Genomic DNA, 27,822 nt, shown 5'->3' with positions numbered 1-27,822 from the left:
GATCTGTAATCCCAGATACTCAGGAGATTAAGGCAGAAGGATCCTGAGTTCAAGGCCAGCCTGGCAACAAGTAGAGACCATGATGATAATGATGATGATGATGAAGAAGAAGAAGAAGAAAAAGAAGAAGAAGATACACATTTATTAAGCATTCAAAAAAAATAAAAACAAAGTTGAATAACACACTTTCCAATTTCAAAACTTATTACAAAAGACAGCAATCAAGACAATGTGGTGCTAATATAAGAATAGATATAGATCAAGGGAATAGAAGTCCAGAAATAAACCCTTACATATATGATATATGGTCAACTGACTTTTTACAGGAATGCTAAGATAGCTCAATAAGAATCATCCCGTTTTTTTCAACAAGTGATGAATTACATAAAATTAAAAACCATTACATAAGGGGCTGGGGATGTGGCTCAAGGGGTAGCGCGCTCGCCTGGCATGCGTGGGGAGCTAGATTCGATCCTCAGCACCACATAAAAGTAAAATAAAGATTTTATGTCCACTGAAAACTAAAAAATATTAAAAAAAATTTTTTTTAAATTACATAAGAGCAATATATGAACAAAAACTTTTTAACTTTTATAAGAAAACACAAGTAAATTTTTTAAATTTTTATTTATATATGACAGCAGAATGCATTAGAATTCTTATTACACATATAGAGCACAATTTTTCATATCTCTGGTTGTACACAAAGTATATTCACACCAATTCTTGCCTTCATACATGTACTTTGGATAATAATGATCATCACATTCCACCATCATTTATAACCCATGCCCCCTCCCTTACCCTCCAACCCCTCTGCCCTATCTAGATTTCGTCTATTCCTCCCATGCTCCCTCTCCCTACCCCACTATAAATCGGCCTCCTTATATCAGAAAAAACATTTGGCATTTGGTTTTTTGGAACTAGCTAACTTCACTTAGCATTATCTTCTCTAACTCCATCCATTTACCTGCAAATGCCATGATTTTATTCTCTTTTATTGCTGAATAATATTCCATCGTGTATTTTATATACGCCACATTTTTTATCCATTCATCTATTGAAAGGCATCTAGGTTGGCTCCACAGTTTAGCTATTGTGAACTGTGCTGCTATAAACACTGATGTGGCTGTGTCCCTGTAGTATGCTATAGAAAACAGGAGTAAATTTTATGACCTTGGATTCAGCAATGGTTTCTAAGATATAAAACCAAAAGGGCAGGAATACAGAAAAAATAGATAAATGGATTTCATTAAAATTGTTTTTGTGCTCCAAAGGTCATAATCAAGACAAAGGAAGAGTAGTATTGAGGTAAATAGAGTCCTTGCTCATGTTAGGCAGCTGTTCTAAGTTCCCTCTCCAGCACCACAAAAAAGTAAAATAAAACCAAACCAAAAAACAGTGTGAAAAGTAGTGTAGACATATAAACAAATGGAATAAAGTATAAAGTCCAGAAATAAACACTTATACAGTAGTCCCCCTTGCCCAGTTCACTTTCTGTGGTTTCAGCTACCTGAGGTCAACCACAGTATGAAAATATTAAATATTAAAATTCCAGAAACAATTCACAAGTTTTAAATCGAATACTATTCTGAATATCATAATGAAATGTCATTCTGAAAAAAAGAAAAAAAAGAAATATCATTCTGTCCCAGGACATGAATCATCCCTTTGTCCAGCACACACACTACTTATCCTTCAGTTAATTAAGAGCTATGTCAACCATCAAATCAAATATTGCAGTATCACAGTGCTTCTGTTCAAGTAACTCTTATTCATAGATGAACACTCACAAAGACTGTCATTCACCTCACTTCATCTTATCATAGGTACTGTATCATCTCACACCATGACAGAAAAGATTAGTACAGTATAGGAAGAAAACCATACTTCAGTATATTGTTATTAACTGTTCTATATTATTATTATCAGTAATCCCTTACTGTGACTGTTTTATAAATTATCAATATGATTTTGCACAAAATAGGTAAAAACAATGTAAATACAGGGTTTCATGCTATCCACAGTTCCAGGCATCCCCAGGTCTTAGAACATCCTATCCATGGATAAAAGTGACTACTATATGATCAAACTATTTTTAACAAAGATACCAAGACTATTTGGTATCAAACAATCTTTTCAATAGTCCAGGAAAACTGCATGTGCCTAAATACAAGAATAAAGTTGGACACTTTCCTTACACCAAATACATAAAATAAATCAAAATGTCAAAGACATAAGCATAAGAGCTAAAAATTTTAAAACTCTTATAAAGAAACAGAGGAGGGGCTAAAGTTGTGGCTCAGTGGTAAAGCGCTTGCCTTGCATGCATGAGGCCCTGGGTTGGATTCTCAGCACCACATAAATAAATAAAAGGTATTTGTGGTCATCTAAAAATTAAAAAAAAGAAAGAAATGGGGAAAGCTTCATGACACTGCATTTAGTAATGATTTCTTGAGTATGACAACCAAAGACAAAATACTGTAATAAAAGTTAAATACTGTAACAAGAGTTATATGAATGTGGCTTCTTCTCTTAAAATATCTTCTTGTTCTTATCCTTCCTGTCATGATATGAGCTGATACAATGTCTGTGTCACGAGATGAAGAGAGGTAAATGATAGGTTTTTGTGATGTAATGTTAGGCTATAGGTAAAGGTTACTGTGATACTGCAACAGTTGATTTGCTGGTTGACATAACTATTAAGTGACTAAAGGACAAAGAAAAATAAACTATTACTATCTCACAATGAAAACCTTTAGTGTCTCAAAGAGCATTATCACAGAATACAAAGGCAACTCCACAGGAGAAAATATGTATCTGATAAAGGATTAATATCCAGAATATAGTTTAAAATAACTCATCAACAACAAATACAACTCAAAAGTGGACAAAGTGCTTTGTTACGGACTTTGTGCCCCCTCAAATTTCAAATGTTGAAGCCCTAATCCCTAATGTGACAATATATTTAGAGGTAAAAATCTTTAGTTACAATAAAGATTAAATAAGATCATCCAGTTGAGTCCTGATTCAACAGGATTATTAAGTTTATCAGAGTCGCCAGAAAGCTTGTTCTCCAAGAAGAGAGCCTGACCAAAAACTGAATATTATCAGAACATTAATCTAGAACTTTTCAGCCTCCAGAACTAAGAGAGAATAAAGTTGTTGTTTAAGCCACCCAGCCTGCAGTATTTTGTTATGGTAGCCTGGAAAACTAGCATAGATTTAAACAGAAAATTTTTTTCAAAGATATACAAAATGCCAATATGTGCCAGAAAAGATGTTCAACACCACTAGTCATCAGAGTCACACAAATCAAAACCACAACGGGATACTACTTCACATCCATTAGGATTGCTACTTTTTTTAAAAAAATTAAGGATTTTTAAAAATGTTGACTAGGATATAAAAAAAACTGCACACTGCTGGTAGAAATGTAAACTACAGTCACTATGGAAATGACAAGGATATTTCTCAAAAAATTAAACACAGAATAACCATATGATTCAGCAATTCCACTTTTGGGTATATACCAAAAAGAAATAAAATCAGGAACTTGAATAGATATTTGTAACTGGATGTTCATAACACCATTATTCCCAATGGCTAAATGGTTTCAAGTATCCATCAATGGATGAATAAAGAAACAAATGTGGTACAGATATATAATAGGTACTGTATTCAGTCTTTAAAAGAAAGGTAATTCTGACCCATGTCACAACATAGATAAATCTTGAAAACTTTAGGCTAAGTGAAATAAGCCAGTCACAAAACAACAGATACTCTAGGTTTCTACTTATACTGAGATACTTACAGTAGTGAAGTAGTGAAAATGTGAATGGTGGTTGCCAGAAATGAGTGGCAGGGGAGAACAGGCAATTAGAGTTTAATGAGTCCAGAGTTTTAGTTGAAAAGGATGAAAAAGTTCTGAAAATGGATGGTGGCGAGAGTTGCACAACAATTGAATGTACTTACAGAACTATACGCTTGAAAAAACATAAGTGAATTAAGAATTTTGGGAAATAAATGAGCAATCCATTAAAAAAATAATAAAATCCTAAGCATTCTCAAAAGAAACTCCCCAAGTGACAAACTGAATATTCATCAAGATATTATAACATTTTTTAAAAAGATATTATAAATTATTACAGGCTACCCAAGCACCTCAAAAAAATAAATAAAAGAGACACCAGAAATTACTAAATTTCTGGGGCTGGGATTGTGGCTCAGCAGTAGAGTACTCACCTAGCATGCACGAGTCGCTGGGTTCAATCCTCAGCACCACATAAAAATAAAGGTATTGTGTGAAACTAAAATATTAAAAAAAAAAAAAAGAATTCCTAAATTTCTAAGGTTTGTGTGTGCAAGCATGCATGTGTGCTAAGGATTAAATCTAAGGCCTTACGCATCCTTATGCATCCTAAGCATGCCCTCTACCTCTAGGCTATATCCCAAACCAACCCTCTAAGCTTTTAAAAAAAAAAAAAAAAAAAACTTTAAAATAAACAAAAACTGATGGACTAGAGATGCAGCTCAGTGGAAGAGTGCTTGCTCAGCATAAACCAAGACCCAGACTCAATCCTCTGCACTGCAAGAAAAAAAAGGCAGCAAAACCTTAAGAAATTAAGCAGTCATTCAGATATATTCAAAGAAGACTTTTTTTGTGTGGGGAGGGTACTGAGGATTGAACTCAGGGGCACTCAATCACTGAGCCACATCCCCAGCCCTTCTGGCCTCAAAGAAGACTATTAAAAGGCAAAGGAAGGGGCTGGGGATGTGGCTCAAGCGGTAGCGCACTCGCCTGGCATGCGTGCGGCCCGGGTTCGATCCTCAGCACCACATACAAACAAAGATGTTGTATCCGCCGATAACTAAAATAAGATAAATATTTTTTTAAAAAAAAGGCAAAGGAAAATTAGAAGGAAAAGCAAAATCTTAAAGCTTACCTTTGTATTTTGTTAGTATCAATCTTTGGCCAAATGTGAGTTAAACCTATGCTTTACATGATGTTTGAGCAATTTCTATTCTATAGACAATTATTTATATATAGTTAAAAAAAAAAAAAAAAAAAAGCTGAGTCATTGGTGCATGCCTATAATACTGTCAAATTTGGGAGGCTAAGACAGGAGGATCACAAGTCTAAGCCAGCCCAGACATCTTGTGAGAGGCCATCTCAAAATACATAAAAAAGGTTTGGGATGTAGCTCAGTAGTAGAGCACCCCTGTTCTCAACCTTCAGTACTGCAAAAAAAAAAAAAATTTAAAGCTTTGTAGTGTGTGGTGACTGTAACCCCAGCAGCTTGGGAGACAGAAGGATGGCAAGTTCAAAGTCAGCCTCAGCAACTTAACAAGACCCTAAGCAACTTAGTAAGACCCCATCTCAAAATAAAAAATTAAAGGCTGGGGATGTGACTCCGTGGTAGAGATTCTCTTCTTCTCCATTCAAAAAGTTTAAATATTTTTTACAAGTTTCTATATCAACCATATCATTTTTGTTATGTACATGCCCCAACAAATATAATACAACATTCAAATATTCTAAATACCAGTAATCTTTCAGGTGCCAAAACTGAATACACAAATTTAGCAAGATACTGTTTATTAAAATTCCATATCTAGCTGGGTGCAGAGGCACATTTATAATCCAAGCAGCTTGGGAGGCTGACGCTGGAGGATCACAAGTTCAAAGCCAGTCTCAGCAACTTAGTGAGGCTCTAAGCAACTCAGCAAGACCCCTTCTCTAAATAAAACACGAAAAAGGGCTGGAGATGTTAAGCTCCCCTGGGTTCAATCCCCAGAACCGCCCCAAAAAAACAAAATCCACATCCATCTAGACTTCAACTTAAGCACCTTGTGTTCCTAGAGTCTTTAATCTCAGCCATGAATTTTGTTAGGCTTATTTTTTTATATAGTGTGCAAAATGTTCTCTCTAGCCATACATGGTTTAACTAGCAGAAATGATTCACTTTAATTAGCACAATATGCAATGACCTAATAATTTTTTTAGCTAATAAGAAAAAAACTAATGTGTTCATAACTTATCTGATTAGTTTTTTATTTTTATTTTTTGGGGGGTGTGCTGGGAATTGAACCCAAGGGTGCTTTACTACTGAACTACATCCCCAGTCCTTTTTTTAATTTTTTATATATTTTTAGTTGTAGATGAACACAATAACTTTATTTTACTTTTATGTGCTTCACATGCAAGGCAAGCGCTCCACCACTGACCCTACAACCCCAGCTACAACCTCAGCTCCCTTTTTATTTTTTTAAATGATTTTTTGTAGTTGTAGATGGACAGAATGCCTTTGTTATGTGGTGCTAAAGATCAAACCCAGTGTTTCTCATGTGCTAAGCAAGCACTCTGCCACTGAACCACAACCCTGGCCCAACCCCTTTTTATTTGTTGAGACAGGGTCTCACTAAGCTTCAGAGGCTGGCCTTGAACTTGTGATCCTCCTTCTGAGTCACTGGGATTATAGGCATGTGATACCACATCCAGATGATTAAATTCTTAACTTCCTTACTCTTAAAAAAAAAAAAAAAAAGTGTGGGGTATGGAGGCACATGCCAGTAATCCCAGCAACCTGGGAGGCTGAGGCAGGAGAATAGAAAGTTCAAGACATGCGTCAGGATCTCAGCAAGGCCCTACTCAAAAATTAAAAATTAAAAGGGCTAGAGATGTGGTTAAGCCCTGGGTTCAGTCCCAGGTACCAAATAATAATAATAATAATAATAATAATAAAAGAGTAAAATGTACATATATGGTCATCATCTAACATCCTAGTACAGTTAGATATTTCAAATACACTATAAACATAATTTTACTTGAGTTTGAGTTTAATCTAGAAAAATATTTTCTAAAGATTCAACTAAAGACTGGAAACATGTGAATACAAACTAACAGTCCAAATGTCTTAATGAGCAAATATCATTATTTTAAGAAGATAACTGTATTAATCTCTTGACAAAATATTCCTTTCTCCTTTCTTGTATATAAAATTGGACAGTTTAAACCACTTCATTAGATACATCAGTGAGAAACCCATGGCAAGACAAAACATCATTTACGTTTAAGTATGTACAGTTATGGTACTAAGAATAAAAGTGCTCCATTTCAAGTGGTGGGGCCTCGAAACCTCTCCCCCAGAAAAAAAGAAAGGAAACATAAAATGAGATAATTAACTTAAATGAGTCAATGACTATTAGCAAAACTATGTAGTCACATATTTGTCCCAAAAACATTTTGAGCAATAATTTTAGGTTTTTACCTTATACTATGTCCCTGGAAGAAAAGAAATAAGACACCATAACTAACTACATTAAAACAGACAAATCTTTGTATTCTTAAAAGCAAATAGTATTTTTGTACTTAAAAAATGCTATGCCTTATGAATTCTAATTAAAATTCCCTTTACTCTTAACATTTAACATGATATATCCCTTTAAATTGAGTTGACTAAGATTTTGGTAAAATCCCCATGCCAAAAGGTAGAAAACTATCGACTATCCAGAAAAATCTACCTACTTGATGAAAAAAAAAAAAAAAAAAAGCACCTATACTAGAATATTATTTTCCAACTCCTATTCCTTTTCCTTCATAGGCTACATTATAGAGAGAAACTACACCTTGTTCAACAATACATCCAGAGTCTACTGCATAACAGTTCCTAGTAAATAAGTGACACAGATAAATACTTATTGTACTAACAAGCCTAAGCTAAGTCTTGCAAAGGAAAAAGGTAATGGTATCAAAGGGAAGATGTTTCAAGGCAAGAGAAATACTTCAAAGAATTCCCACCTGCTTATTAAATAAGATTTTAAATTTCAAAATTAATTTGAATTCATGGAAGCTATGGAAATCAGATGATCAATATAGAGATGCCTGGTTAACACCATAGACTTATTTTTCAGTACAAGAAAAATGTTATCCAGGCATGCATTAGGAGATTGGTATAAGAAGAACTATCCAGGGGCTGGTGATGTGGCTCAAGCAGTAGTGTGCTCACCTGGCATGCGCACGGCGCTGGGTTCGATCCTCAGCACCACATACAAATAAAGATGTTGTGTCCGCCGAAAACTAAAAAATAAATATTAAAAAAAAAATTCTCTTTAAAAAAAAAAAAAAGAACAACAACAACAACAACAACTATCCATCTCTGAAGTACCAAGAGACAAGTACAGATAATGCTCTCCAACTTCAGGTTTTTCTGATGCCAGAATAACACCAGCTGTTACTAATCTTTTCTAAATTAAACACTTTAATTCCTTGCACTAACAATATAAGACACTTGATAATTTCAGAGGGAAAACCATTTTACAGTTTCAAAAATATAAGCAACTTCCCTTTACTAAGTGATCCTTCGACAACTATTCAAAACCCATTTAATAGCAAATACTATTTACTCATAAGATCTTCCTACCCAAAGATCTTACTTACCCTTACATATTGTGAATATGTATATTTGCCTATAAATGACTTTTTACCAAGACATTTTTAAAGAAGTATTAAGTAAAAGCACAATACTTTTATAACAATATTAGTTGCCTAGAAATAATGATGATGATAAAATGAGGGGAAGTTATTTGCCTCATTTGTCAATATTTAAATGCCAAATGTGGCACAAAGATTTGTTACAATGAAATAAAATAACTGGTAAAACAAGCATGATTTATTAGGCAGATGAAAACCACATGTTATGATTATGAATTCTCAGAGGTATGTATTGCAACGCATGTGAATCCCAGTGTAATTTTTAAAATCTTACCTGAAGGGTCTTTTCTTAGATGATGAGTAGAGACTGGGTTAATTCTGCTAAGAAAACAAAACTGAAGCCTATAAACCTAAACTAATGCTCCAACTAGGAGATACCTCTAGCAACACTTTTTCTTTAAGTAATTTAATGCCTCCTTAATATAAAAATCAGCCATTTTCAATCATTTTTTCTCCTCCAATATTAAAGCAGATTTTTAAGAGCCTAGTGCTCTTAAATTATTTCCATGTTTTAATGAATATCAGGTGGTTAGAGCCAATACAAAATCTTATTAAATGTGCTAGAATATTATTAAACAAGAACACAATAATCCAAAATTGAGTAATAAGATTATATCTTAAAGTTCAAACTACTCTAGGTATAGGGGCCAGTGAGACAGTTCTGGTTATTGACTGTAGGCATTAAAATGCAACTGGTAAAATAGTACATTCAGAGTACTATTTACAATAATATTAGGAAGGCTAACATTTCTTATTTTACATAAAATCTAGTAGTGAGCAATTAGAACATGAATATCAGCTATACCAGGACAAGTGCTGTTAGAAGGCTACCTACAAAAATACGACCTGTAAGATTAAAGTAGTCTGACCATGATAGAGTAACTTGAGACTAGACCTCCCCATACTATAAGCAACTAAAAAATTAGCAAAATATATGGAATAACCATTCTTAAATACTGAATAATAGAAAAGAACTGTGATTCCCGAGAGAAAACAAATTACCTTAGCCTTAAGAATGTTCAAGCTCTGTGCTTTGAGGCACTTTCCAGACTCCAGCCAGAAAGGGGAAATCTGGGAATCCAAGCAGAGCAGAAACCCAGTCAGAAACTCTAATGAGATTTAGAAGGCTGTAATTTGTGGGACACTCTTTTATCTTTAATACTTAAACTAGCTGCACATGTGATGGGTGAGATTCCATGGATAAAGAAACAATCATTAGGTAACAAGCAACTACTTGAGAACTTTAAACTTAATTATCAAAGTCAACACAGACATTTTGGTTCTGACCAAAGATGTTTTATTTAGCTCAGGACATTCAGCTAAGACCTTAAAAACTGGGCTAAACTAGCCCTATGGCAAGGGTCTCTCTCCAGGCCTACTCTAACAAAGTTTTAATAAAAACAAGCCTTGAAGAATTCAGATAAATGCATCTTTTCCTCTTTAAGAGGCAACTGTTTAAAACAAATAATAATAACAATGAATCATGGCTGTTAATGGTTTAGATATTAGATGATCCCCAAAAGCTCACCTGTGAGACACTGCAAGAAGATTTAGAGGTGAAATGATTGGGTAATGAGATCCTTAATCTAGTCAGTGCATTAATCTCCTGATAGGGATTAACTGGGTGGTAACTGTAGGTAGGATGTGGCTGGAGGAGGTAGGTCTCTGAGGGTGTGCCTCTGGGATTTATATATTTTGTCTGTGGTGAGGGGAGCTTTCTCTGTTTCCTGGTACCATGTCCCCAGCTGCTTTCCTCTGCCACACACTTCCTCCGTGATGTTCTGCCTCACCTCAGGCCCTAAGGAATGGAGTCAGCCACCTTTGGACTGAGACCTCTGTAACCGTAAGTCCCAAAATAAACTTTCCTTCTTAAAATTGTTTCTGTCAGGCCTTTTGGTCACAGCAGTGAAAAAGCTGACTAAAATATACAAGTTTGTAATATATCTAAAAATAAAATGTAAAACAATAGGAAAATGGACAGGAGGTGGGAAAACAGAGATACACTACCAAAGAGTTCTTATTTAATACATGAAGTAGTATAGTTGTACTTTAAAGTAGGTTGTGCCTTTGTAAATGCTATAGTAGTCATGAAAAAAATAAAACAGGGCTGGGGATATAGTTTAATGCTAAACATGGACTCTATCACCGGGTTAATTAAAAATTACAATTAAATATAGCTAATACAGTAGAGGTGATAAAATGAAATATTCCAAAATACTTAATCAAGTCCATGAGAGAAAAACAAAATATATGAGATAAATAGAAAGCAAATAGCAAGCCAGGTACAGTAGCATACATCTACAGTTCCAACAACTAGGGAGACTGAGACAAGAGGTTCACAAGTTTGAGGCCAGCCTAGACAACTTAGTGAGATCCTTTCCAAAAGGGCTGGGGAGATATGGAGATGGGGCTCAGTTCAGTGTTTAAGCACTACTGGGTTTCAATCACCATTACAAAAAAAAAAAAAAAACCTCCATCATTACTTTAATCGAACTTTAATTCAAAGCGTTTCATAGACCTAAATGTAAAACCTAAAGTTATAAAAAGTTTTTTAAAAAAAAATAGCCAGGTGTGGTGGTGCATTCCTGTAATCCCAGCAGCTAGGGAGGCTGAGGCAGGAGGATCACAAGTTCAAAGCCAACCTCAGCAAAGGCGAGGTACAAAGCAACTCAGACCCTGTCTCTAAATAAAATACCTAATAGGCCTGGGGATGTTGCTCAGTGATTGAGTACTCCTTAGTTCAATCCCTGGTTTAAAAAAAAAAAAATTCTAGAAGAAAAATAAAGAAAACATTAGTGACCTTAGAAACAAATCCTTAAATAAGATACAAAGAGCATTATCTATTGGGGGGAGATATTTAAAAACAAAAAACAGCCACTTGGACTACATAGAAATTAAATTGTTTTGTTCTCTGAAGACACTATTAAGAAAAAAGAAAACCACAAACTATGAGAACACATTTGCAAAACAGGTGATTTCCAAGACTGGTAATCAAGAAATTACATGGAGCCAGGCACCATGATGTACACCTGCAATCACAGGAGCTCAGGAGGCTGAAGCAGGAGGATCAAGTTCAAAGCCAGCCTCAGCAACTTAGGCCCTAAGCAACTTCAGAGGCCCTGTCTCTAAAATATAAAAAAGGGATAGGAATATGGCTCATTAAGTGCCCCCTGGGTTCAATCCCAGGTAACAACAACAACAACAACAAAAAAAAAAAAAACCCTGCAATTTAAAAATAAACAAAAAAACCTATTCTTTTTTAATATATCAATAAGCACATGAAAAGATGATCATCATTAGTCTTTGGAAATTACAAATTAAAACCATGTTGTTATATCACTATAGGCCCACCAGTAACTAAAATTAATAAAGGCTAATAATACCAAGTGTGGACAGGATGCAGATACAAGAAATTCCTCAGAAGTTACTAGAGAATGCAAAATAGGTGGTTTATTTTAAAGTTACAAAGGTACACTTATCATGCAACCCTGCAATTTCTACTCCTAGATATTCAACTAAGAAAATGAAAACACATGTCCCTCCCAAGAACTGTATGCAAATGTTCATAGGAACCTTATCCAAAACTAGAAACTGCCCAAATATCCATCAACTAGTAAACAGATATAGAAATGTGAAACATCCATGCAATAAACTCCCACTCAGCAATTAAATAAAACAAATCACTACTACTTTCAATAACATGGAGGAATCTCAAAGTATTAAAAGAGGACACACAAAAAATAGAACATCCTGTATGATTCCAGTATGACATCCACGAAAAGTAAAATTTGTAGAAATCATACTTCTCTAAAGTTGAAATTTTGTTTAAGATTTAGCAACAAAGAAGTCCAAACATACATGCATGCTCAGGTAAGACAAGATTTTCTCTGTATCTTAGTTATAGGACCTATAAGAAGTTAATGACTTGTCAAAATTATACCTTTAGTAACCAGAGTCATATTTTGGGAATCAGACCACTTTACTATAAACATAATCTTGGAATGTATGCTTTAGAAATGACCACAAAGGTGTGTATAACTAAAACCTTTTCAACAGAGCACCAGGAACCATATTTAACCCATAGCAACGCATTAAAGTTTCAATTTCCATAGGGACAAACAGTAAAAACTGGATAGTGTGGCATAGACATATCAAATACCTGGCTTACACATTCTGTTGTCAAGGGTCAAGTTTGTTTTGGGATTGAAATAGTTAAAATTAAAAATTCATATTCACCACAACTCCTACTCATTAACCACATTCAAAGACTTCCAAAACAGTCCTGAAAGTTTTGAGCAGTATAGTTCCCTTATCTGTGATTTTGCTTTCCAAGACTTCATTACTCAGTCAACCAGTCTGACATTTGAGTGCAATGAAGAATTAAGATATTTTAAAAGAGAAAACATTCACATAGTTTTACTACAGAATATTACTGGTCTTTTTTATCATTAGACTTGGTTGTTAATCTCCAATTGTGCCTAACTTATAAACTTTATGATAGATAGGAAAAGCATAGTTATATATAGAAGGATTTGGTACTACATGTGGTTTCAGCAATCTACTGGGGATCTTAGAAGATGTATACACTGTGAATAAGGGGGAATACTGTATTCATTTTCAGTTCCCACCTCATGTGTTACCCTCAAGCAAACAGAGTCAAGTAATAGAAGAAGCAGATTTTCTAAGTCAATATGTCGTCAGCTTATTAAAAAGCAATACAAGAAAGCTGATCATAATACCTAATTACATCAACATGAACCAGCCTCAGCAACTTGGGCCCTAAGCAACTTTAGAGACCCTGTCCCTAAAATATAAAAAAAGGGATAGAAATATGGCTCATTAAGTGCCCCTGGGTTCAATCCCAGGTAACAACAACAACAACAACAAAATGTCAATCTAAAGAAAACAAAAATTTTTCTTCATTTCTGTCACCAACTCCTCTCGCAGAAGCCTAGCATTTAACCCAGAAGGAGACAATATGACATCGAAGAAAAGTAAAATTTGTACAAATCATACCTCTCTAAAATTAACAATCAATTACTAATGGTTTCCCAATGTCTACCAAACTTAGCTCTCTTCTGTCATGCTTTTCACCAGGTTTTCTTACCTCCTTTCTGCCCCTCCTATAGCTACCATAGCTACTTTATTTAAAAATAATAAGCCACACATGGCAGTGCACCCCTGTAATCCCAGCAACTTGGCAGGCTAAGGCAAGAGAATCACAAATTCAAGGCCGGTCTCAGCAAAAGATCCCATTCAAAATTAAATAAGGACTAAGGGATGTAGATCAGAGGTAAGGCACATGGGTTCAATCCCCAGGCATAAAAAAGATATTTATACCTAATCAATGAAATTATGAATATCCTGACTTTATCTCTTCCCTTCTCTTTAAAGAAAACTCCTACTCTGTGTAAGTATATAGAGAAAGGAATACTGGTACATTATATATTCCTCATAAATAATTTTTCTTCTAAGCAAGGGTCATTAATAAACGAGATGCTTTATTATTTCCATTCCACTGATTCTGACTATTAATTCATATATAAGCTGAGTTTACCTTAGTATGTTACCCTGAGATTAAAATCCAGATTATCTTTAAATACTTTGGAAGCCCAGTATAAGAATTCAGATTAATATAGGATGTACTAGAAGTTTCAAATTAAAGTGATAAAAACCCAAGTCAAACCCAAACAAAATCAGAACTTATTGTCTTACAGGATTTGGAGGTGGTGCATAGAAACAAAGAACTAAAGACCTCAAGGCCTCAAAGGCTCAGTGCCATCTCCTCATTTTCTCATCTAATGCTCCTCTTTCCCTTTTTGTCCTCATTCAGAACAGGGTGAAGGTGTGAGCAGTCTGAACTTCAGGAAAAGGAAAGGCTTGCTCCTGTTATCTGTATCAATACCAGTGAGAGGGAAAAAAAAATGCCTACTGGCCCTTAGTGACAAAGGCCAATCTCTTCTATAACGTTATAAGGAAAAGCAGTACAAAACTGGCCACATCTGACATACATTTTCAAGTTATAAGGCAACAGAAATTAGGAATGGGAATCTTTGCTAAATAATCTAAAAGTGAAAATTTCCCACTATATAAATGTTAACTTTTTTTGATATCATGAACTAGAGATAACAATAAAACAGAACAATTATGTGAATAAAAATTATGTAATAAAAAATCTAAAAAAAAAAAGATTCAGTGAATACTATATTCCTTTTACTGGTATAATTAAGTGTTAAGAAGGGACCCCTAAATGTTCAAAAAATCTGGTTTAAGAATGTAATCTAGGGGCTAGGATTGTGGCTCAGTGGCAGAGCACTTGCCTAGCATGTGTGAGGTACTGGGTCTGATCCTCAGCACCATATATAAATAAATAAAAAGTAAAGGTACATCAACAACTAAAAAATATTAAAAAAAAAAAAAAAAGAATGTAACCTAGAAAAACAGGTGAGGTAGTGCACACCTGTAATCCCAGCAGCTGAGGCAGGAGGTCCGCAAATTCAAAGTCAGCCTCAGAACTTCAGTGTCTCCCTAAGTTACTTAGGTCCTCTATCTTCAAATAAAAAAGGGCTAGGGAAGTGGCTCAGTGGTTGCCCCTGGGTTCAATTCCTGGTACCAAAATAACAACAAAAAAAATATAATCTAGAAATTAGTAATAATCTACTAATTATAAAAATAATCTAACTCCTGATACTAAACCACTTACCTATAATTACAGAAAAGTCTAACACAGTGGGAGAAAAGGGAAAATGTGCATTAAAAAGTCAATTTAGTAAGCTTATATATGGTATTTTATCCAAGAGAAAGGGAAGACCCATTTTTAAAATTTTAGGGCTAGGGGTATAACTCAATGATAATGCCTTGACCAGCATGTGCAAAGCCCTGGATTTAATCCCTAGTACTGAAGAAAAAAAAAATTATTATTCCTTAATTACTAAGTTCTGTTACGTTCTGAGTAAACCCTGTTTACCCAAAATTAAAAAATAAATGAAGAGCTGCAAATACTATAAGGGAGGAGTCAAGGTCTTTGCTTATAATAATCTTAAGCCAATATACACAGAACATTCTATTAAGTGCTTCATCATTTATTGGTCATTTAATCTCACAACACTACTATATGATAAGTAATATTATTATCCTCATTCTACAGAGAGGGAAAACTAAGGCACAGAGATAACTTGCCCAAGTCATAAAGCTAGCTAATAAATAATTTACAGATGCAAGTTAAATCATATAAGAAATTAAGTAGAAATAGCATAGATGGGGCCAATTCAAAAGCAAAAGAGCAAGACTGGGTGTAAATGTGATAAATGGCTTGCCCAGCATGTGCAAAGCTGTGGGTACATACCCAGAACCTAAAAAAAAAAAAAAAAAAAAAAATTTAAAGTTGGGGGCAGGCTGGGGTTGTGGCTCAGCAGTAGAGCGCTCGCCTAGTGCATGCGAGGCCCTGGGTTCGATCCTCAGCACCACATAAAAATAAAGGTATTGTGTCCAACTACAACTAAAAAAATAAAGATGGGGGCAATGACACTATCTCAAAAAGGCTGAAAAAAATTTAAGAGAAATTATAGGGGATTTGTAGTCTCAAATGCTACAAAGTAGAATGTTTCTTTAATTTAAAAAAAGCATTTTTAACTACCATCACCGACAAACTCCCACCCAAACCCAAGGCCTGGTGTATATTAGGCAAGTACTCTACCACTGAACTACATCCCAGCTCCTTCTAATTTTATTCTGAGACAATACATCACTCAGTTTCCCAGTCTGGCCTCATATTTGCAATCTTCCTGTCTCAGCCTCCCAAGTGTCTGGGATTATAGGCATGTGGACCACCATACCTAGCTCACTTTAAACTTTTTTGTTGTTGTTGTTCTAGGGATTGAACCCAGGAGCACTTTACCGTAGCTACATCCCAGCCCTTTTTATATTTTATTTTGAGACAGGGTCTTGCTAAAGTTGCTTAGCATCTCACTAAACTGCTGAGACTGGTCTTAATCCTCCTGCCTCCTGAGCTACTGGGGTTACAGATGTGCACTACCATGCCAGCTCACTTTTAACTTTTGAGAAGCACATTCTTGAGAAAATATTGAAAACTTTCTATTCCTAAATATTATGCTTAAGAGAAAACAGCAACTAGCTAAAAGCAATTTCCACAGTATTCTATATTAAAATACTATCATGTTTAACACCTTTTATTGAAAAATAGTTCTGTAATAAAATGAGTCAGTCGGCACTGTGGCATATTCACTTAGCCTTACCTTGAAAAACATTTTGAGGTAATTTAGATGATTTCTTATCTTTGAGGACAACTTTGGACATGAAAAAGGCATACTTCTGCTATTTTCACTTACAGCCAATAGTTTAGTGATCTTTGGAAGCAATTATAAAACATTAGTTGGCCACCTAGAAAAACTGGTATGAAACTGAATTTACAAATGGAGCTGCAATCACTAATCCACAAAAACCATCAGAGTTAGCATGCATTTCACAGTATTGAAGCAAGTTCACTTTCATACTATTTTTACTTCTAAAACATGCAATGCTAACAGGCAAAGGAACTGTTCCTCAAAACTGAACTGATATTGGTCTTGCTTTGGTTTCTTCTGGTCTAATTAGGAAACAGTAGCTGTAGTGTCTGACACAAATATGATACTTGTGCTTACTACTGAGCTAAGTATATTCCCTTAGCTCTAGAAAACTGATACACATTGAGCTTCTTTAGTTAACCCTTAGCTATTCCCATCCAGACCCAGAAAAGGAAAAAGGCATATCAGGCACTGAAGTCTCACAGGGTCACCACCATTCCGACTTCTCAATTTGTTCCCCACCCCCCAAATTTTACAAGATCGTCAGGGGGAAAAGTTTTACTTGTATCCTACAATGAACATCCTTCCTATGTACCATTACTCCCAGGAGGTACAAGCAAGATCTCATCTTGATTTCTTGGCTGCTTTTCACTGATGTAATCATAGCAAGAAGCTTTGAAACGCGATCCTGGCATAGGTCATTCCCTTCAAAGTGTCTATCATTACTTCTTGGTGAGTCAGCTTCTGGACTACTGCCAATGTGCTTTTTGCTACGTTTATCAAGAAACCATACTTCAGTAAGGAGCTGGAATATGGCCAAAACACTGCATTTCAAAAGACTCAAAGTATTTATTATAGAAAAGATAGGTACATACCCAAGCAAGCCACTCACATTTTAGTAAGAGATGAGATTCTGAATAATACAAAAGTTATATGTCACCATGTTAAAAGATTCTCTTATATGCAAGTATCAAAAAAAGTTCTATAAAAACTCCCAATTGGGCTAGGGATGTGGCTCAAATGGTAGCATGCTGGCCTGGCATGCACGCAGCGCTGGATTTGACCCTCAGCACCACATACAAATAAAGATTTTGTGTTTGCCGAAAACTAAAAATATTAAAAAATTCTCTCTCTCAAAAAATAAAAAAAAAACCTTCTGATAATTTTCTTTGAGATTTTATACAAGTGGGTACATGTAAATTTTTGTATATCATTGAAGAAGGAAATGTCACCTTAATGTTTCTATATCAAGTAATAACACTGGAGGAAAAAATATATACTTTGTTGTACTTTTTTAAAGGGATCTGTTTTAAAATTTTTTAATTATTAGTTTTGAAAAGATAAAAAATTGCTGGGAATAGTGGGAGGGATGGATGTACTTCCATTGAGCAAGACTGGGAAGCTCCTTACTCTGAATAAAATAAAAGATAGTTGATGCTTTCAGGTGTACAAAGTGAGATTAAGTAACTACTCATTTGTTTACTATTATTCATATCTTTCAGAAGACCCCAAAGTTTTTCCTATAAACTTTAAAAACTGCCAGGTGCAATGGTAAATGCCTGTAATCCCAGCAGCTCAGGAGGCTGAGGCAGGATTGCAAGTTCAAAGCCAGCCTCAGCAACTTAGGGAGGCTCTAAGCAACTAAGCAAGGCCCTATCTCAAAAGAAAAAATAAAAAGGGCTAGAGATAACACAGGGCTGGGTGCAGTGGCACACACCTGTAATCCCAGTGTTTCAGCAACTCAGGAGACTGAGGCAGGAGGATTGTGAGTTCAAAGTCAGCCTCAGCAACTTAGCAAGACCCTGTCTCTAAATAAAATACAAAAACAGAGCTGTGGATGTGACTCACTGGTTAAGTGCCCCTAGGTTCAATCCCTGGTACCAAAAAAAAAAAAACCTAACATGGGAGCAAATACTCTGGATAAACCTGAACTTTCAAATACTCAGAGCTTGTTTCAGGCTTATCAGTAAATGCCTGTGTAATTATTTGCGGAGTGGGGGGGAACCTAATATATATGAATTAAGATACTTGCTATAATTTAAAATATGCTTATGCAGGGTTTTGGTGCATAAACTTAAATATGCACTGAAAGGCCATAAAAAGCTGCTTCAATATCCAAATGGAGTAAGCTATACAGATACAATAATAAAGATGCAAATTCAAGGACACTTAGGATACATAAAATATTTAACTTTTTTTAGTTGTAGATGGAAAAAATACATTTATTTTATTTATTTTTATGTGATGCTGAGGATTGAACCCAGTACCTCACATGCGCTAGGCAAGCGCTCTACCACTAAGCTACAACTCCAGCCCTAAAATACGTAATTCTGTATAGCAGTATTGTATTAAAGGTAAGACATTCCCTAACAAGTAAATTCAAACAACTTGCCTTTAACTTAGAATGTTTGAAAGAACATTACCTTACACTAAGGAAATATTTTATCCAAATATATAATAAGCACCAAATGGGATAACCTTGTAGCTTTTATTTCAGATTCCCTAGCCTTTAAGATTTAAACACACTGAGCTGAGGATTTAGGTCAGTGGCAGAGCATACACTTAGTATACTCAAGACCCTGGGTTCAATTCCCAGCACCAAAAAAATAAAATTATAAATGGTAAATGATCTCAGGAAGAGGGCTGGGGCTGTAACTCAGTGACAGAGCACTGGCCTAGCACATGTGAGGCACTGGAAAAATAGACAGAATGCATTTATTTTATTTGTTTATCTACAACTACAAAAAATTTTTCTTAAACTCAGGAAGTTATTCATACACCTATGAAATTTTAAGGAAATGGATCTGCCTTTTATTTATACTAGAAATGTGCTTTCTGTATAAGCATCTTAATTTTATTCCAATATAACAGATAGCTCTAAGACCATAATATAGGGAACAACTTTAATATTTTTAGATGGACACAATACCTTTATTTATTTATTTATTTATTTTTAAAAGGGGGGAGGGAGAGGGAGGGAGGGAGGGAGGGAGGAAGGGGGAAGAGAGAGAGAGAGAGAATGAATTTTTTTAATATTTATTTTTTAGTTTTCGGCAGACACAACATCTTTGTTTGTATGTGGTGCTGAGGATTGAACCCGGGCGCGCTACCACTTGAGCCACATCCCCAGCTCTCTTTATTTATTTTTAATGTGCTGAGGATCAAACCCAGTGGCTCAGGTGTAGCAGGCAAGCACTTTACCACTGACCCACAACCTCAGCCTAGGGGCAAATGTTTTTAACTGAGATATGACACACATACAAAAAATGTACATCATAATTACACAACTCAATGATTCTCATAAACTAATCACAACCATTAAATCAACAATCCTGATCAAGTCATTACCAGGATCTCTGTGATCTCCACTGTTCTCACTACCAAAGACAATCATTATTCTGACTTCCATTCCCATCTAATCATTTTCTCTGTCTTTAAAACTTTATTGAAATGGAGCCACATCTTGCAAATATAATGCATTTAAGTAAGTAAAAAAGTAGTTCTATCAACACTATCAAACATTCAAATTCTGGGCTGTGGTTATAGCTCAGGTAGGCATGTGCAAGGCAATGGGTTCGATTCTCAGCACCTCATATAAATAATTAAAGATCCATCAACAACTAAAAAAAAAACCTAGGAAAAAAATTCAAATTCAAATCATGAATTATTTTCAAAGAAAAGTATTTTTCAAGCAATAAAATATGTAAAATATTAACTTAAAAGGCAAATACAATATTGCTGGCAATTCCTCTTTCCAATTAGATTTCTAAGAAATTCCCAAAGCTACTTTTAGTTTCAGAAAACAAAGATACCCAAATGGTCTCAAGAAATATATTAGTCTTTCATAACTAAAATGTAAATAACTTTTTTAAAGACTAGGGAAAAAAAGGATAGAGAAGTCACAAAAATATTTCATATTACAATTCCATTAAAGAATTGTCATCAATTAACTACAGCCAACACTGAACAAGATGGAAAAAAAACATACAATTCTGAGTGTTTGAAAAACTAGCCAACATACACAAAGCCCTGGGTTCCATCTCCAGTTCCAAAAAAGGAAAAAACTACACTATATAATTCCAATAGCATTTTAATAGCACTGCAATGAAATTTTTAAATAACTAAATGCTTCCATTTTATCTTGCCAACTGCTATCTACATCACTGTTTCATTTTATGATTCCATAATCAGCACTGTCCAACATGGTAGCCACTAGCCACATGTAACTATTTAAACTTACATTAAGGGGCTAGGGTTGTGGCTCAGTGGTAGAATGCTTGCCTAGCACACATGAGGCACTAGGTTCAATCCCCAGCACCACATTAAAAAAACTAAATAAACAAAATATAGGTATTATATGTTTTTTAAAAAGGAAAAAATAATAAACATTAAAATTAAATGAAAATTTAAAATTGAGTCCCTTGGTTGCACTAGCCAAATTCCAAGTGTTCAACATGTACTAGACACCATGGATAGCAAACATTTCATCACAAGAAGTTCTACTGAACAGCACTAGTTTCTACATGTGCTATGTTACCTCCTACTTACTTAGCCCTTAGTGACAAATGACCAGTATGGACCACCAAATCCAAAATCTTCTCATCTCCTTGGCTTCCATCATGTCTCATTAATCGAATATTAAATCTTCTATTTTCTCCCATCATCCCCCCAAATGTGGTCCTCAACTTGCTCTTCTAGGTTCAAGAGCTCATCCAGACTAGGCTTACCATTCTTCCTACCTCAAACCTTTATTCTATTCATTTATTTATATGTGGTTCTGAGAATTGAAACCAGTGCCTCATACATGTGAGGCAAGTGCTCTACCACTGAGCCACAACCCCAACCCAAAAATTCCAACACTTTTACAAGCTTATCTTCAACTCCTTTATCTTATCTTCTATTCAACAAAACTAAAATTTTCCCAAACATAACTTTGTATGCCTTATCTATACAAACCCAAGACTCCTCCTAGTCTCTACCATATAATCTTAATACATTGTCTTATATTATGAAGCTTTCTATCTCAGCAGCTCTTAGATACCCCCCTTTCTGAACAGACCTACATGAACCGGGAATAGTACAAATAAGTATAGTAGTTAACTTTAATATAAAAGCATCAATAGTTGTCAAATGCAAAAAAAAAAAAAAATTGTTGGGCTGGGGTTGTAGCTCAGTAGTAGAGTGCCTGCCTAGCATGTGTGAGGCCCTGGGTTGGATTCTTAGAACCATAAAAGTAAGTAAGTAAATAAATAAAGGTATTGTGTTCATCTACAACTAAAAAAAAAAAAAATCTTAAAAGTCAAATGTAATTCTATTCCCCAAGAAATTACTCTGTAAATTTTTCTAAATTTAAAAAATATTTCCAATTTACCCTTAAGCCAGGATTGTAGAATTTGGAGAAAAGAGGAAAATATACTTTACAGACTTTTTTTTTTTTTTTGGGGGGGGGGTTGGGGGTATCAGGATTGAACCCAGGGGACACTTAATCACTGAGCCACATTCCTAGCTCTTTTTATTTTTTGAGACAGGGTCTCGCTAAATTGCTGACACTGGTCTCAAATATATAATCATTGGGATTACAGGAGTGTGCCACCATACCCAGCACACTTTATCAACTTCTATTACGGATTTATTTTTAACAAGATTGTTATTTTTTTTACCATAAAGTTCCTAGGTAGCTGGAGGTATAGTTCAGTGGTAGAGCACTTGCCTAGCATGCATGGAGTTCTAGGTTAAATACCCAGCATTGAAAATACATATTTCTCTCCCGTCCTCCCTCCCTCCCTCCCTCCCTCCCTCCCTCCCTCCCTCCATCCCTCCCCCCCCTCTCTTGTGTGTGTATTTATATATATATATATATATAATATATAAATATATATAAATATAAATATATATAAATATAAATATTTATATTTTTATATATATATAAATACACACACACACACACCCCAACCTAACTCCTAAAAATGTATGCTGGTGCTACCTTTATTATCAACTAGTCTTCAATTTTAATCTTATTCTTTAAAAAATAAATAAAAATAAAGTAAGGGCAGGCATAGTGGTATTCCCAGCTGAACTAAAGGAGAATAATTGAAAATTCAAGGCCAGCTAAGGAACCTTATCTCAAAATTAATTTTTTTTAAAGGACTAGGGATGTAGCTCAGTGATGGACTACTTGCCTAGCATGCGTAAGGTCCTGGGCTCCTGCCCTAATACCATACAAAAAGAAAGAAAAAGGATAAAGTAAGGATAGAAAATTACAACTATTTTAACATGGAAATCTAACCCTTTTGAATATGTCATCCATTCACACCAATATTTATGGCACTATAAAGGTACAGTAACAGCAAAAGCTGACAAGCTCTAATCACTTAAACTCTAAAGAGCTCCGAAAAATATTACCAGATGAGTATATAAATTAATGACAACTCCCAGATGCACCTTAAGATCAAAACTTCAATGAGACTATACTGTCTTAATAAAATTGTCTGTCCAAATATCTTGCAATTCGTATTACATATCACATCTGAGCTGAGTTGTGGTAACATCACTTGATATTTTAAATACACACAATCTACATAATTTGCTCAAGTTAGTTATAACTCAGCAAGAGAACTGCCTTAGACTGTTTAGGCTGAATCCTGTGTTGACCTAGTTCATAGAAACACATTTTTTTAATGTATCATTCAGTCAGCCTATTAGGAAGAAAAAAAAAACACATTGAAAGTCCTCTTGGGTTTAATTGTGATCAAAACCCAGACCATCTTCAGTCAGAGTGGAGTTTACAATGAGAAAGTTCAAATCAGCTTGCCTGCCCCATTCCTTCCATACCACTCCTACAGCTGCCTCTCTGCTTAGAAACTGGAGCCAGTTTTATCCCTTTCTCACTGGTGACTGACTTAAATCTTCATAAGATACCCAATGAAAAATGAAACCTTCAAAATTCACTTTTTCCAAACTATAAAGTCATACATGCTTATTATGGGAAACTATAAAAGAATATTAAGCAGAAAAGTCCCCATAAATAATCACTATTAGTATTTCCTCTCATGTCTTTCCAGGGTTACTCCTGTGTATAAAAAGTACAGTAATTCACTTACGAACAGGATTTTAAGTAATCACAGGACAAGAGAAAACAGTATACTAGTTCTCTGAAAGAAAAATTTTCTTCAGTGTTTACTGAATAAGTCAAAATCATGTGTACAGGTAACTGAAGAGAATAAGACAGATAAGGGGAATCATACTTGCTCCTTTACATTCACCCCATGGCAAACTACGGAGTCCATATTTAGAGAACCAGTATATAGGGCTGGGGTGTATCTCAGTGTTGTAGAGCGAGCTCTTGTCTGGCATGTGCAAGGCCCTGGGTTAAAAATCCCCAGAACTACAAAAAAGAACCAACTAATTGAGTATGGTTTCCTTATTGAGTAGTAGTCCACAATATAAATAATATTCATATATTCACATACACACTCTTGCCAATAAGAGGTAAAAATTACATCAATACTAACTTTTGTCCCTTGAAAATATCTTAAGAGAAGGTAAAAGGACATCTACAAGTTCAAGTCAGGCCCAGTGATGTATACCAGTAGCCCCAGCAACATGGGAGGGCTGAGGCAGGAGGATGGCATTTTCAAAGTCAGCCTCAACAACTCAGACCCTATCTCAAAATAAAAAGGGCTGGGTATTGGCTCAGTGATTAAACACTCCTGGGTTCAATCCCTGGTATGAAAAATAAAGGATATCTGAAATACTGGTCTAAAATTAATTAATATTTTCTTTCACATCACATGAATACTCTAACCACAGAAAATTTAATTGTTAACATAACACTATAAACTTATTTACATGAGTAAGTAAACTTGAGTTTAAACAGTACATAAATTCTGTAGCTTACTCTGTACCAGGCAGTGTATTAGCCCATTAAGTCCCACATTTTCAATTCTGCAAACATTCTTATTTCAGTTACCATAAGTGGGATACTTGTTTTGTTGCTCAATCTAAGTTTTTTGTAGGTGTTGCACATCTAGAAGGATGGGATAAAACAGGTTAAGTTCTAGGGAGTGAGGGAGAGAAAAGCCTTACTTCTGAAGCTTTGAATCTACCTCTTTAAAAATTTTATCATACCCTCTACATGTGGCCCAAAGCAAGTTATAACATTCCTTGCAAAGGTTGGTCTCAAATCTGTGTGGGGATCTAAGTAGATACATATGAAAGTGCCTTATAAATCATGCTACTATAGAAAAAAAGGGATACTGGCCTTTTGTCCAAAGTACTGTGTGTAGTAAATCATACTGTATGTAGTAAATCATCTTCAATATAAATTATCTCATTCCTTTTGTGTGTGTGTGGGCGGGGGGGGGGGGGTACTGGGGCTTGAACCCAGGGCCTAATGCATGCTAGGCAAGTGCTACCTACCCCTGAGTTATAGCCCAGGCCTTTTAATTTTTTATTTTGAGACAGAGTCTGACTAAGTTGCCAGGCTGGCCTTGAACTTGCAAATATTCTGCCCCAGTCTTTCAAGTAGCTCTAATTACAGACATGTCCCACCACACCCAGCTCTCTCATTTCTTTTAATTGGCACCAAAAAAAATAAAAAAATAAAAAACTAAAGTTGCTTAATAATCTCTCTCCATAATCTCTATTATATTAACATTATCTTTCTCTGATAATGACCCATACAAAATAACTGAAAATAAGTTTCCAGAAACGTATTTTTTCTACTTTTAAAAGAGGGGGGAGGGTGTAGCTCTGAGGTGGAAAGCCTTCCTTTCACATGTGAGGCACTGGATTGGATCCTCAGCACTACATAAAAATAAAAGAAAAATATTGTGTCCTTCTATAACTAAAAAGTCAGTTTCTGATTTAATAACTTATGGGGTAGGGCACAAAAGCAACTATTTCAAACTTTAAAAAAAAGTTACCTTTTAATCTAAGACTCATCATGGAAAGTTTCAACCCAAGAAAGCATTCTTATAGGCTCAGTTCTTCCAAACAGAGTTGGAGTGACAGGTTAATTGTGGTACTTTGCAAGCAAAGGAAAGCAAGTAGTAATTATTCATCCTTCACTCAGTCTTTAAGACCTCAGCTCTTAAAAAAACAGGGACATAAAACTAAGCTTCTTTCTATAAAGCATAGATTTTTAAGAATATACTCCACATAAAATCAATTCTTTTTTAAAAAATATTTTTAGATATTTATGGACCTTTATTGTATTCATTTATTTATATGCAGTGCTGAGAATCAAACCCAGTGCCTCATACCATGATAGGCAAGCGCTCTACCCCTGAGGCAAAACTCCAGCCCTCAATTCTTCATATCTAAAAGAAATAGAGTAATTATTTACATTGTTTCCTAGACTAATATTGGTCCTTTTCAAATTCAGCTATCTCAACAAAGACAAAAAGTATCAAGTAAGTGCCTTAAATTTATATTTGTTCTTATCACAAACATAAGTCTCAAGAGCATGGGACACTTTAAAGACTATCATAATCCAACTAAACAGGATGATCAGTAAAACTAGTAAATACCAAAAAAATTCAATGATCCATAAAAACCCATTATTAAATTCTTTAATTATCCAAATGTAAATTTTAAGTATCCAAAGCAGAGTATAATATACCTCAAGGAGTACCAAGATGCTCTACTGGGGTAAAGGAAGAAGATATCTGAATTTTAATTCTCATCCTAGTTAATTTTTTGGCTTATAATCTATAAAATACACAATAATCGGGTACTATATGTATATTCTTATAAAAATACTAAGGATTGAGGATTAATAATTTTTTTATTACTGATGGAAAGAGCAATCAAAAAGTTTGGAGATCACTGATCTTAAGTACTCCTTTGTTACTTAAACTTTGTGGAGGGGGGCAGATAAAAGAATTAACTGTAGAGTAAGTCCTGATGCTGAAAAAAACAACAGGAAAACTAATCCAAACTATTTTAAACTCCCAACAAGAAACTAAAGATGGTAAATCACTAGAAAGAATATATGGAATTGGGTACTAATATGCTATTTGTGGGATTTTAAAATAGACTTCACATCTATAGGGTATTCTGAGTGTACACAAATTTAAAACACACCTACCAGAGACTGGGGTGCAGTTCATTAACAATGTCTGCTTATTAACATATGCAAGGCTCTAGGATTATTCACCAGTAAAAAAAAAAAAAAGAAAGAAAAAGAAAAAAAAAGAAATCCATATACCCTCTGAATTAAGTCCACTTTTAAATATTTATCCTTAAAAAGAAAAAAAAATCCACAATTGGGCTGAGGTCCTAGTTCAGTGGTAGAGCACATGTGAGGCACAGGGTTTAATACTCGGCACCACATAAAAATAAATCAATAAAGGTACTGCATATCCATCTACAACTAAAAAGGTTTAAAAAATACCACAATCATATAAAAATGTCCAACACATTCATCACAACACTGTTTTAAGAAAAAAAAAAAGTTGGCAATGTCCACTGACATTGCATCCATAATAAAAATATAATGCTTCCATATTACAAAGCACTACCCATTGAAGGTATATCACATTAATATCACAAAGAAAATTGTGTTGTTTTGTTTTCGTTTTTGTTTTGCACTGAGGATTGAACCAATCGGTGCTTTACCACTGAGCTACATCCCCAGTCCTTTTTATTTTTTATTCTGAGACAGGGTCTCACTAAGTAGCTTAGGGTCTCACTAATTTGATGAGGCTGACCTTGAACTTTTGACCCTCCTGCCTCAGCCTCTGGAGTCAATGAATTACAGGCACACACCACCACACCTGGTAAAACAGTTCTTTAAAAAAAAAAAAAAAACAACTTCAATAGATAATGAATAAGAAAAAATTAAAACACCAAATATTAATGGTGGAATTAGCCATCTCTACTTTTTTCTCCTGTGTTATCTCAACTGTTGTTTTTTGGTTTCTTATGGGGTTTTTTTTATAGTGAATACATGATAGGTTTCATAATCAGAAATAATTTCACTTTTAAATTTAAAATAAAATCAAGTTAAAACCCCTATATCAC

The 27,822-nt window shown here is 34.8% G+C and overlaps 1 protein-coding gene across 11 annotated transcripts in view; it reads right to left on the bottom strand.

Annotated features, from left to right (window-relative positions):
* Window positions 1–27,822, bottom strand: part of Mtmr3 (myotubularin related protein 3) — a 128,064-nt gene that overhangs the window by 95,117 nt on the left and 5,125 nt on the right. For 2 of the 11 annotated variants that reach the window (XM_076837536.2, XM_076837522.2), the window contains exon 2: window positions 8,010–8,080. The exons of 8 other annotated variants lie outside the window; for them this stretch is intronic. The gene's annotated coding sequence lies outside the window, so the exon portion shown is untranslated. Of the gene's footprint in view, window positions 1–8,009; window positions 8,081–9,496; window positions 9,567–27,822 lie in introns of those variants that run through there. One more of the 11 variants, XM_076837528.2, reaches the window with a different exon arrangement.

This window comes from Callospermophilus lateralis, chromosome 1 (assembly GCF_048772815.1).
Source record: "Callospermophilus lateralis isolate mCalLat2 chromosome 1, mCalLat2.hap1, whole genome shotgun sequence".
Taxonomy (NCBI): Eukaryota; Metazoa; Chordata; class Mammalia; order Rodentia; family Sciuridae; genus Callospermophilus; species Callospermophilus lateralis.
The sequence above is the reverse complement of the archived record's forward strand: the minus strand, read 5'-3'. Positions and strand labels throughout refer to the sequence as shown.